The 13,995-nt window shown below is 38.3% G+C and overlaps 1 pseudogene; it reads left to right on the top strand.

Annotated features, from left to right (window-relative positions):
- The window catches only part of LOC102524577, a 138,182-nt pseudogene extending 124,187 nt beyond the window's left edge, over positions 1-13,995 (top strand).

Here is a 13,995-nt window from a genome sequence, read left to right as displayed (position 1 = left end):
CAGTGATGTTTATACACACAAAGTGAGCTGGAGAATTGAATCTGTCATACGAAAAAAGTATGTTTCTAAATCATATTTTTAATTATATCAAACCTAAATTGTAATGAAACTGCTTCATTTATTTAATCTTATTAGGAAATGTTTTAGCAGTTATTTTCAGAATCATAAACATGTTTATATTCCTTATACTAGTAGCCTTAACCCTAAAAATTGTTCTAAAAGTGAAATGAGGTGGTGTAAGTTTTTTAGTGAAGGATGATGTCATTTATAATAGTAAAAATTCAGAAATATCTAAAATGTTGAATGATAAAATGTTTATGTAAATCAGTCTACTACAAACTAGTAGCAAAATATGCTATGAGTAAGACACTAGTAATAAAAGGACAAAGATGGTGAGACATTTTTATGTGCTAAATGAGAAAAACAACAAAAACATTGTGATAACCCTGCTCAGACATTTTAATATAATTTTAAAATCAAGAAGGAAACATGTAAAAATGGTAGGGATTTTTAAATTTTCAAAAGATATTTTGGTATAATTATAAAAAATTTAACATGAAAAATCAAGTTTAAAACCCACAGCACCGTAATTTTCATGATCTAAATATTTGTTCAGAAAAAGGTGAGGTTTGAGGGTAATTTTATTATCCACCCAGGGCAATTAATTTGCATAGGTGGAACCAACATGCTAACGTAACACGGAGTCTAATACTAAAAGGGCTTACCTTCTGTAAACCATCCACAGTTAGCCGTGCCGTGGGCCCAGCCCTCCCATCCTCTGTACTCACTCTGATACCAGTTTTCACTTCATATACTCCTACGTGGAACAGCTTGTTCTGTTTATACCTCTCATTGAAGACCCCATGGTCTTTCCTTTCTTGATAGTGATATTCTTTAAATGCTGGAGCTGCACAGGAGATCCCTCAGGTCCCCTCAAACCAGAAACTGTGGGCTCTGGGCCATGTCTTGGATCTGTGACCCTGGAAATTTTGCCTCCTGACTCTTACCACTGCTCACTGTTTCCTTCCCATTTGTTTCAGCAACAACCCTATTGCAGCATCGATCATTCTGAAAATGATAGAGAAATTCCTCTTTCAACTTTGAAGTTGATATATTATGTGATATACATAGTAATTGTACTATTACATAGTACTATGTTGTATGTTACATAGTAATTGTACAGTATTACATGGTAAGTATAATATTCAAAATTGTATGAGAAATTAGTAGTACAGTTGTCATCATAAGCAGTGTTTTTTCATTATATTTTAACTTTAAATGAATAGATTTAAAACTCCATTCTGATTACTCTCCCTGATAAATTCCTTAAAGCCTCTGTATTTCTGATCCAGGATTATTATTTACTTCATAAAAGATTTATTCTTATTCTGTCTAGCTAAGCATATTCCTTTCCTTCAGAGTCTGAGAAATATGTTCTCTTTAGATTTCAGACCCTTTCTCTCCCCTCAGTATTGCTCTGCTGATTTATCTAAATGTCTCAACTTTTATACTCTTACTATTTCTGGAATTTGGAAAAAAACTATCTGTCTAGATTTCCACCTGCGTCCTTCCTGATGGATGCCTGAGCCTTCTTTCCATCTGTTGTCTTAGTGACTTAGCTCATTTCAGGAGAGACAAAACCATGACAACTAGCACTAAAGCAGTTCAAAACTTCACCCGTTTAAATAGCCTGAACGGTTCTGAAGCAGAAGTCAAACGCTATTTGTGACATCAAGTGCACGTAGGGAAAATTAAACGGGCAAATTTAAAATCAGAAGACTACACTCTGGGACTTGAGTAAGACACTCTCTCTTACCTTTCATGTCCTTCCCTGGGCCACTTTTAGCAGTTTTTTGTGGGAATATTAAGTGCTATATTGCACATCAATAAGTCTAAATGGTAAACAGCACTTGAGTTACATTGCTTCTACGATGATATTATTTATATAGCCTCAAAAATTCCACTTTTTAATCTAAAACACCAAGACAAAGGACCGTGTTAGAGGATGAAGGATAAATGAGAATATATAAAGTAACAAAAATGCGCTGTTGACTACCTATGACACAACGGTTCATTTGCTGCATTTCATAGTTATCTGGGTTTAATTTGAAGATGAAAAACTGAAGATAGGTCTAATTTTTAGACTTGAAAAGGTACTCCTAGCCCTCCAAAAAATGTTTGCATTCAAATAGCTGCTAATTATTGAGCACTTAAATTGCATCAAGTGTTGTCCAATTAACTCCATATGTATTGTTTCCAAATCCTTTGGCCTTGTTAACATATAATCTCCATTAAAAAATGACCCTTCTGAGCGCAAACAAATCTGTATAGCTGGCCCACATGCGCACAGTTACATGACAGACCCTAGCTTGCCTTAAACCTGGAAGCCTGCATCACGATACCCGTACTGTCAAGTACTACGTCCCAATTTAAAATCCTTTCTGAATATGCAAAAATGTGAATTATAAATCTCACCATGTCCCTGCTCCTTGAGAATTCTGGTAATGACAGTCTCTTACTCTCTACAGGAAAGCCCAACCGCTAGCTGGCCAAACCATGCAGTAGAGGTCCAGGTTTTACTTCTGCGACTAAGAGCGGGAGGAAGGGCAACGCTGGCAGATGAGGTGGAGAATTTTCCCTGCTGCTTCTCAGCACTGTCTTCAACATGGTCTCCAGGAAAAAATGAATAAAGAAGCAAAAGTTTCCTCCTTGACTTCTAATTGGAATTTAAAGAAATTCCCCAAGAGGTCATAAGCCTGCAGAATTGCCTCTCAGTTCCCCTCAGGGCTTGGAAATTTCCCATCATTACATTTTTCCAAGATGCAGTCTGTGGTTTGACTTGTTCAAGTGTTTGTAAACTTTTTATGCTCCCAATCAATCAGAGATTTTTTTCTTTTTTCTTTTTTCACTTCTCCTGGTCTTCTATTTGAAGATGCCTTCACTTACCTTCATATTCAGAAACAGAAAACTGTGTAAACTGGGACTGAATATAGTGCCTTAGCAGAACTGGGGTGAAATTCCTGTGTACTTATTAAGTGAAAAAGATGAATTCTGGGATGAGGCACAGCATCAGTCCACAAAGACATGTTCTGTTTGAGGATGAGAGCAGCAGTCCATGCTTATTAAAGAATAACAGCTAAATACATTTTGCACATAAAAAATAAAAGCAATTGAGATATAAAATAGAGGATAGAAAAGAGACATAATGAACACTAAATAGGCCAAAGAAATCAGCAAAAATTGATCACCACCTTCAGGACAGGTAGACAGTGGGATCCAAACTGGTTCCCATCATCATCACAAGCATATTTTGGAAATGTCCACTCCCATTTGCTACTTCAAAATCTAGATGTGGGATAAGGAAGAGAAAAAACAATTGCTGAAGTAGTTAAGATAAACAGTTAAAAAATTGAAACTGAGGACAATAGAAATGGAGAGGAGAAGAAAGAACTAAAAGCTACTTAAGAGGCATAGATAGCAGTTTGGGGTCAACATTAATAATAATAAGCAATGTGACTAAAAAGCATATTACAAAAGTCATGGATCAGTATGAGATATTGTGATTTATTGATGGCGATTTAGAATCACAGGTAGAGAGGAGCTACTTATGTATTTGTTTATTGTCCAGTCAGAGCACAGAAAGATACTCCCTGGGGCCCAAGCATCTCTCTTCCTGTTCAATTCCAGACTCCATCTCTTCTTGTTCTCTTTAGAAACTTAGACTAATGCCTCTGAAGTTCTTTAATACCATATACTTAATGGTGTTTTACATCATAACTAATAATGCTGCATCATTTATCGATTTGCCCATAAATACTGCCTTCCAATTACTCTCTCAACAATATTCCCTTGTTAGTGGGCACAAATACAAATCAAGGACCAGACAATATGAATGATAATGCATTTCCCAGTCATGTTATATTGACTGTAATTTCATAGAAGAAGTATACAGTTACTCATCTTCCAACCGTGTCTTCTCTTGAACGCCTTAAGCCATAATGACTGCCTCCCTAAAAGGTGATACATTTCAGCACCGATGACATCCCTGCCTCGCACACACCACCGCCAGCAAGCAGGGCAGATGAAAGGCCTGACTGCAGGCGAAGAAAAGCGGTCCCACTCACTCTAATTATACCCCTCCTCACACATGGTTTAGACCCCACGCAGGCGAGCACCGTGCCACCGCATGGAGGCAAGAGAGGACATTAATCAGAAGGACAAGCTCTCCTCATGGAGCAAAAGTTGTAAAAGCCCCTACAAGAGTAAGGCACAGCCACCTCTGCAGAACTGACTGGCACATGACGTAGAGCCTGTGGAAGGGCTGGGGTGACCTGGGTGTCAGCAGGAAAGATGCACAGGATATAAGATGCTCACCCGGACTACTATAAATAGTAGCACTGCAGTCAGACCATGGACAGGTGAGGGCTGAGAAGGGCCCAGACACCTGGCCCAATCCATGGGTCAGCAGGGGACTGCTTCGAGACCAGATCCTTGAATGTGTCCTGTGTCACCAAAAGTCAGCCTGTAAGCACCAGTCTAGTAATCAACTTAACTTAGTACAGTATTATCAAAGAAATAATGTACCAGTTTTTGGAAACCATTTACTGCTAGACTGCTCTCCTGGAACCAAGGTTCTGGACACATGGTCAGAGATAACTTTCTAGGTGCAGAATCCAGTAACTGGGGAGTGTCTGGTGGGCCCCAGGGGCAAGATAGAGCATCAGAGAGCATCCAGAAGGGGAAAACAGAGATGCGGCCTGCCCAGTCTAATCTAGGATAGACTGCCCCACTAGAAGGCAATTCTGAGTCCCAGACACTGGAAGAAAACTTGGAAAAATTTGCAGAAGACACTTCCAGAAGTGGAGTAAAGAACAGTATCCCTGCTTGTCCTGGTCCAAGGGTGGTACTGTCTGAAATATTGGTTCTTCACAGTTACAAATACAAAGAGAGTTAGCCATGAGGATGACTGGGAGAAAGTGTACCATGATGGTAGATAGTCTGTGTAAAGGACCTACAGCAAGAACATACCTGGCCAGTAAGAAGAACAGAATGGTGTCAGGCTAATCAGGAGTCAGTGAGGGGCTGGTCATAAGCGAGGAGTGTAGAGAGATAAAAGGGCAGCCAGATATGTCTGATTTTTAGTAATTGTAAGGAATTTAGCTTTTACCCTGAATGACATGGAGAGTGTTTTCAGAATACTGTGTAGAAGTGTGATAGGATCTGACTTATGTGTCTGAAGGATAATTCTGAGGCTGTGTTGAGGATAGAGTATTAGAGAAAGAATGCCAAAATAAAAGGGAGAATAGATGTGAGAGAATTGCAATAATTGTATTGTGAAATACAATAGTGGCTTGGAACAAAATAATAGATCTAAAAGTGATTAGAAGTGATTTAAATTGGAGTGTATATTGAAGATTAAGCCAACAGGATTTCCTGACAGACTGAATATGGGCTTGAAAAAGAGATGAATGTGCCATCAGCTGAGACAGAGAATCTGTGAGTGGAGTAGGTTTGGAGATGGGGGAAGACTCGGGGCACAGATTTGGTGTATTCAGCTAAGAAATCTATTATGACTATTCAGGAGGAAATACCATGGAGGAAGAAACAGCATGGACTTCCTCAGCCTCAGGAAGGAAGTCTCAGCTGGAGGTAACAATCTGGGAATCGTGGTCATGTAAAGACAACGTGCCAAGGAAGGCTGGGGGAAGTGATGCTGATGGAGTCTGTAAGGTAAGTGAGCGATGACAATTACATTTCATGACACAGAGGGCCTTGCTGACATTGAGAAGAGCTTTTTTTGTAAGTGTTGATAATTGAAGTGTGACTGAATGTGTTTAAAGAGAGTGGAAGGACAGAAATTGGAGACAGGTGTTATAGAATCTCTTGCTACAAAGAGGAGAGAATGACATGAAGTAGTAGCTGATAAATGAAAAGGAGTCAATGGAAGATTTAATGTTAAAGATGAACAGAATCACAGATTGCTTCCTTGATGATGTAAAATGACACAGTAAAAAGAGAAATGTAGATAAAACAAGGGATATAGAAGCTATTTTTAGACTAATGTCTTCATGTAAACAAGAAGGAAATGAGGTCCGGTGTATAATAAAGATGTTGGTTGCCTTTGGATAGGAGCACATACAATGAACGCATTTTTAAGAGTAGGTAGGAAGGTAGCATATAACTGAATGGGTGCTGGAAGACTGGAAGATATAACTGGAAGAGTCTGAGGAAGTTCTCTTTGATGGCTTAAAATTTTATGAGTGAAATAGTAAGTCAGTTTATTTAATATCACCTAATAAGTTGGATGTTGGTGGTTGTTTTTTAGGCCAATACTCTCCTTCAAATTAAAGTGCAAACATTATTCCTATTTGCAATGTCTTTTTATTACAAATAGTATTGAATTGTTCAGTTCTGATACAGAGATTATATGATTTACAGTCTAATATTAGCCACAGCAAGTTCCCCTAAAAAAGCAGTAAGACCAGTATTTATTTCAAAACCAAAGTGTTAAAGAAACAAACAAAATACAGTCATTGGCTGCTAATATGTTTATTGAGTAAAGCTACTTCATGTGAAGAAATTAGGCAGACCTTTAAAACAGATAAGAGGAGAAATTTGTGAACTCTAATTGACAGATAATAATTTCAGCACGAACAGTCAGAATGGCTCAACTATGTAATGGAAAATGTAAATTCTGCACATACTTGTGATGCTGGAGAATTACCAAAAAGGTTACAATTATTTAATGTTAGGGATCTCATTATGACCCTTCCAGTTCTTTAATTCTTTAATTAAAATAGGAAAAATGATCATCATAAGGTTCTTACAGAGATCAAAGTTTTCACACTGTCAGGGGCTTCAACTTCTTCTCTGACATGAAGCAGGGTGAAGAATTACAAAGTGAATGGGGGAATTTAATTTTAAGATGCTGTAAGCAGGCAGTAAACATTATGTTCTGTCATTGACATGCCGAGAGTTAGATGGAAGCTCTGCGAAGATGCTTGATGCCAAACTGCTGAGTCATCTTTGAGCTCATAAAGGATTTGATGTTTAATTATTACTCTATCAGAGGTGCTCTCATGCTCAGATACTTTCTGAACCTGAGGGTTAAAAAACAATTGATTCCTTGTGCACCTTTCACATCTCACATGTGCCACATTCCGTCTTGTCCACTGTGCACTGATCTCCTTCACCTTCTTCACTTCCGGTTGGTTCCTACCTTGCGGTCTCTGCACAAGCTTTTCTCTACTGCCTGGAGCGCTCTTCCCACAACTGCTTAAGGATGGTTCTATCTCATCTTTCAGGACCTAGTTTAGGAATAACCTCTCAGAGAAGCCTCCTGTCCACCCAACTAGAGCTATCCAGTCACCCTGCACCACTCCGTTACAGCTATCTGGAAACCATTTGTCTCTCTCTGACTTTATTTTCATTTCTGTATGTGGTCTCCTGGTCTAGAATGTAAGCCCCAAGTTAAAAGGGAAACACTGTCTTATTCATCCCTGTGTATCCCGACCCTAGAAGAGTATCTGACACCTCACACAAACTCCACGAATACTCTTCAGTAAGTAAATGAACCTCATAGTTCTCAAAAATAGCTGGTGATAATTAACATGAAATCCCTATTGTAATACATATTTAGTGTTTTAAACTAAAAATACTGGTTTAAATGTTGTGCTTGTATGAAATACTGTAACTGATGTTGCCATTATTGTCATCATATGTCATAGATGGTTTAAAATAAGAAAACTACAACAGAATGCTAATTTATGCTAAGACATTAGACTTCCCATCTGCCTAGTTAAGGGACGCAGTTTAAAAAAGCATCAGTGTCTTTCAGTGACAGGCAAAGCAAGATCTGAGAGAAAATAAACATCCTTTGTATTTAGAGACCCAACTCTAAGTGGTAACAGCAAGTGCTACCAGAGAGTAGGTTCTTGTCTCATAGCAGAAAGAATTCAGACAAGATGCAAAGGTCAAGAAAGAAAAGTGAAGATTTATTAAGCAGTAGTAAGCTCTCAAGGCGACAGTGGGCAGACAAGTAAGTAGCTGGGCTGAGTCTCTTTGGCAAGCTGGTTATACAGGGTGTAAAATAAATGGGTGGAATAGTCACTGGGGAGAGAGGAATTTGGGGTGTTATTCCCTAGTTTTCTTCCCAGGTCCACCTTCCTGAGGAGAGAAGGGGGTTTTGTCCTTGTTTTTTAGTCTTAGTTGGAAGTGTCATGGCATCGGCACCTGATGGGTACTTCTTATCTGCAAGGCTCATTTTATTGTAATGAGGACTTAATGTGCAAAATGCCATTCAGATGCCAGAGACTCTCACATTTTCACACCTTTCTTTTTCTACCTCCAAGACACTTACCACCCCAAAATGTTTGATTTCTTATTAGAGCATTGGCTCCCGCTTTTCTTTGTCTGGTGAAGCCTCCCATTATTTACAAGATGTATAATTTCCTGCCATTTGGCCCTTGCCCCTGTTTCTCTGCTTACATTTACTTATCATAGTTTAAAAAAATCAAGGCGATAGGATTAACTTTTTTCTCATAAAGAATATACATATAGACAGATATTTTGAAATATATTGACTCCAGCATGAGTCATTCTTATTCTGCTTCTCTAAAGGAAGAAAAATGGTAGAGGAGATATTTGGTAGAATTGTCTTCCATATTAAATAGTAAATTACTAATCTGAGATTGTACTTGCTTTCAAAAGTTTCCAAAAAGGACATTCAGAAGCATGCAAACTAGATAACTCTAGCTCCTATATTGTTTGTATTATTTGTTCTGTCCTACTTTTTACCCCCCAAAATTTTGAATTTGCAAATATCAAAAAAAAAGCTAAGCTACTTTTAAATTTATATTTATTCAATAATATTTATTAAGCACCTACTAGGTGACTGGCAATATTCTACCCAAGCATGAACAAATAAACGTAATTCCTGACCTTACAGGAATTACAACCTTGTGGGGAAAACAGAGAAAATAAAAGTCAATAAATAACTTTTAATTCTAGTTTGTTGATATTCAAGATATAACCAGATGAAGAGTTAAGAGAATAACTGAGGGGAAAGACTAGAGAAAGTCATAAGGAAAGACTTGTCTAAAAAGGTGGGAGTTCAACTGAAAGTGGAAAAAATGAGATTTACACAGGCAAGTGAAAACCCTAGAAATGAGCATTCCAGCAGCAAGCTGAGTAAGAAAAACAAGCTGAGTTAAGAAATGCTTGAATTATTTAAAAGACAAGAAAAAAAGGAGAGGGAGAATGACCGAGAGAGCGGCCAGAACCTTGTAAGAAAAGGAATGGGTCACAAGATGTCCTGGAGATGTAGGCAGTAACATGATCTTAACCTGACTCGCATGATTAAAAAATGCCATTGGCTGCTGAGTCCGCAAAGGATTGGAATGAATGGGGATGGTAAGAATGCATTGTTTTTATAGAAAAGAATTCTTATAAGTTAGTAACTGCACAAGGTCCCTTGCTTCATCCAGTTTTCTAATGGAGTTTTTCATCTCCGTGTTCCTTAAGGTGTAGACCAAGGGATTTAACATGGGTGCAACAATGGTAAAGGTCACAGCCATTGCCTTGTCTACGGAGGAAGTGACGACAGGTCTCACGTACAAGAAAACGCACAGCACAGAGAACAAGATGACCACCATGAGGTGGGAGCCACAGGTGGAGAAATCTCTATGCTGCCCCTGAGAACCTGCAGGACTTCAGGGAGCAGAGGATGGCCACACAGAACATGATGAAGATAAGAAGAATGGCCACACGCATCATCCCCCTGTTGAGGCTGACCAAGAGGCCCAGGATGTCGGTGTCCATTCAGGCCAGTTTCAACAATGGGAACAAATCACACATAAAGCGGTCTATGATACGGGGACCAGAGAAGGGTGTTTGATACAGGAAGAGAAGCTGCATAACTGTGTGGGTAAATCCCTCTCATGGCCCCTGCCAGCAAAAGGAAGCACACCCGAGGCCTTACGATGGTCACGTAGTGCAGGGACTTAAGAGATGGCCACGTAGGGGTTACAGGCCACCACAGTGCAAAGAATAATCCCCACTCCACCAAAGAAGTGGTCAACAAAGAGCTGGACCACACAGCCTTCCAGAAAGGTGGTCGTGCTCTCAGAGAGGGAGTCCACAATCATCCTGGGGGCACTGAGAGGAGGGTAGGTGGCATCCATGAGGGACAAGGAGATAAGGTAAAAATACGCAGGTGATCTCAGACTCTGACTTGCGAGGATGGTTACCACAATGAGGGGTTTCCCAAAATGGTGGAAGCGTACATGATTAGAAACTCAGCAGAGAGTATTTTCTTAGCTCTAGATTCTTTGTAATGCCCAAAGGAATGGACTCAGTCACTTCAGTCAGAAAACATTGCTGGGATTCTCCATTTATAGTGGGCTGATGTAAGCTTATCTGTTTGAGCTGGAAAATCTACAAAGAATTTTATTTTTAATTAGCAAATATTGAGTGTGTTGAACAATTTCTGCATGCTGTCCCATATCTTTTTGTCCTCTCTTTTTATCTGGACATCAATACAGCAACCAGCTGTTAACAATTATATCCTGACAACAGCTTGATCCTACCAGTCCCCCCCAACCCTGCACATTCTTTTGAAGTGTCTCTCTTGCTTTCCTTCATGACACTTGCTGCTTGAGACAGAAGACTTTGCTTCATCATTCTTGTGCACACACACACCTGGCAATATGGAGAATTAATATACCTTAAGGAAACCCTAGATCATTAGTAGACAGAAGCCAGTGGATAAATGGTAACCAACTTAACACAATCTTAGATTCACTCTCCTTCCTTCCTGGCTTCACTGTTCCCCCTTCACTGCTTCCATTCAGTTTTCCAGAATGAATCACCTACACGCAAGCCCTTCTCCCAGCCACTGCGTTTTAGGAACCCCTAAGCTAGGAAGCTGACCTTAGTTTATCACTAAACACACCTAATAACCAAGAACATGGACGATTTCATCTCATCTATTTCAATTATTCCATTTACTGTTTGAACACCTAGAATGTGCTAGTTGAAGAGCTTGCAAGACAAATAGGTCATATTCGAAGGACTCGTCCCCTATGAAGAACTATATTCATTCCATCTACTTTTCTTCTTCTCAATTTGGAATATTATTACCAACTGTTAATATTCAATCAATCCTTACTCTGTTCAGGCACTAGATTATCCTATGAGAGCTTTTCTTCATTTTAGAGATGATACTGATTCAAAAAGGAGAGAGAAAAATGACACAAAGTTCCCATAGCTAGTAAATACTGAAGCCAAATTCAAGGCCAGCTTTTTCAGAATCAAAATCAATACCAATGACAAGCGATACTGCTCCTCTTATGATGATGTTGAGTGTTCAGTATGGAAGAGATACTGATCATTCAATAATTTCAATATCATAACAATCCAATGAGATAAACGCATGCTTCCTGTGCTTATTTCATTAAACAATTATACAATGAAATTCAGTGTCTAATCCAATGATAATTCTACATTAAAGAACCTGTTTTATATAAAAACATAATCCAATCTTGAAGCTACAAGTTATACATTTTAACTAAGCTTTCAAGTTTCTAACTGTTTTCCGGATAGGCTGATGGAAGAAAAACATCTTAAATCTCTTTCTCTGCTCCAAGAAGACCCAGAACCAACTTGGTCAACACTATCCCTGCAGATGAGCCTGCAGTATAAATCATTCCTTTCACCTTTTTCTTGTGAAGGGGCAAAGGATTCTAAATAATAATAAAAATATCAATACAAAGGATTCTCTTACTTTGCACTCACTATATATCAACAAGGTACTTGGTCTGCTATTTGCATGATTACATTTATTTTCATATCACATAAGATGAGTACTATCTCAGACCTCATCTTGGGGATGAGGAAACTGAGACTTGGAGACATTAAGCATTTCATCTAAAAAGGGTGGGAATTACATATCCAAGTAATTTCATTTTGAAATAAAAGTCCTTCACTGTTACACTGTATCACTGAAGAAGAGAACAGCAGCTTCAATTGGCTAAATACAATTGTTAGTAGAGTTGAATGATGTGGTAAAGGAACTACTTTATAAGCCGACTTCTCTTTATTGGGGTACTTAAGCAGGAGCTGTCTGTCACTTGGTGGGAATATAGTAGAAACCATTGCTTTAAATAAAGATGTAAACTACATGATCTCTAAGACCCTTCTAAACACCCAAAGACCCAATCTTAGATTCATCCCTGTTACTAAACAAAGCATACATTTTCCAGGCACTCTTTGAAAATTTACAATGTGGATTAACTTTAACCTCTCCCATATTCAGCCAAAGAAATTTAAAAAAAATGTGAATACCCTAATGAAGTAGAAGGGACACATTCTTGGAAACTGGGATATTTTAAAATATAAATTTTATGTTAGTTTTAATTCCTCATATGGATGCTTATGAATAACTAATTTATTCTCTTTCCAAAAATTTGGAATGCTGTGCTGTGTACATAGCAGTCATTTAATTAAATTTAGGTAAATTCTTGAAATTGAATTCATCTAAAGAAACCTGCATAGAACCATGTGGCCCAGGCAAACCAGTGCCAGCCTCTGTCTCCAGAATCGAGTGAGTGACATTGTCAGACCTGGGCACCAATCCTCTGACAGTCAGGCTCACATATCCAATTTCCCATCTTCCATCTTCACCATTTTCATTCCTAGACATGGTTTAGCCAAAACCAAGAGCTGGACCATCCCTCGACTCCCACTTCAGTGTTGAATCGCTGCCTTCAGATCCTCTTTGTGATGTTGTCTATTTCTTTCCACTGTTCCTGTGAAATATCATTGCTCAAAAGACTGCTCATATAATGAAGGGGGGAATTAACACTTTTTAAATTGTCTAATTGTCACCTAGACTGTACATATTTCTCCTTTAATAGCATGTCTATTAATGCAAAAGATTCAAGGCAGTGCTCTCTCCCTAAAGAGGGAGACAGACTAGCACTCCTGAAACAAGGCCCGCACAGAATAAGTTCCAGAGGGGAAATACCAGTGCGATCTACGGATTTGAAAAAAGAAAAATGAGCTAGTCCTTGACATGAGCATTTAGACAATTATAAATTTAGAAACTGAACAAGAAGGGTGACAGTATGAGCAAGGCAGGAAGATAAAAGCGGAAAACATGGTGTACATAGTCAAAATTTAAGGACTTTTGACATCAGAAAACCTGGGTTTCCATATGGCCCTTCCAGAGATGTTATTAACTAGAAGTTGTATATTTTCTCTAAACCTCAACTGCTCTTTTCAGAGTTGTTGCATTAAACATTTTAAGTTCCTAGCATTATAGTTTAAATTTTAATATTCAACTTTCAAACATCAAAATGTAATGGAAATGTGAACTTATATTAGTTTACATATTTATTAAGTAGTATAATATCCTGGCATATTTTGTGTGTCTCATAAAACTTAGTCACTTTCACTCCTATTAATCCCAGGTGTCTTGAGTAGATGCACTGGCCAGACTGGAGATCAGTTGGAAATTAGTAAGAGCTATAATCTTAAAGAGACCTATGTAAATTCTTGATTTTTCACACTAGAGTTAGTTCTTTTGTTCTAAGTGTCTATAATATGTCAGACAAACTCTCTTGGCATCAGTTTCATCCTCTGTAAAATGGGAAACTAACATCACGTACCCCACAGGGTTGTTGTAAAGACTAAATGATTTTATAAATGCAAAGGGCTTAGATCAGCTTCCTTACTTCTTTTCCCAGCATGAGGAGAATGCTACTGACCACAAATTATTTTAAAACAGATCACCTGACTTTGGACCGTGTGTTTACATCTGTATCTATTAAATGCTCCATTTGCCAGCAGGATATCAGCCTAATGACTCCAAAACACTTGGTAGCATGTAGGTTTTTGAACTGCCTCTCAAAGAAAAACCTTCCAAAATTGTTTTCTAAAACACAGTTGTAACCAAAAGTAGAAGAGTTCAAATAAAAATAATTTATGAAAGTAAAA

The sequence above is a fragment of the Camelus ferus genome, chromosome 30 (assembly GCF_009834535.1).
Source record: "Camelus ferus isolate YT-003-E chromosome 30, BCGSAC_Cfer_1.0, whole genome shotgun sequence".
In the NCBI taxonomy this organism is placed as follows: domain Eukaryota; kingdom Metazoa; phylum Chordata; class Mammalia; order Artiodactyla; family Camelidae; genus Camelus; species Camelus ferus.
The sequence above is the reverse complement of the archived record's forward strand: the minus strand, read 5'-3'. Positions and strand labels throughout refer to the sequence as shown.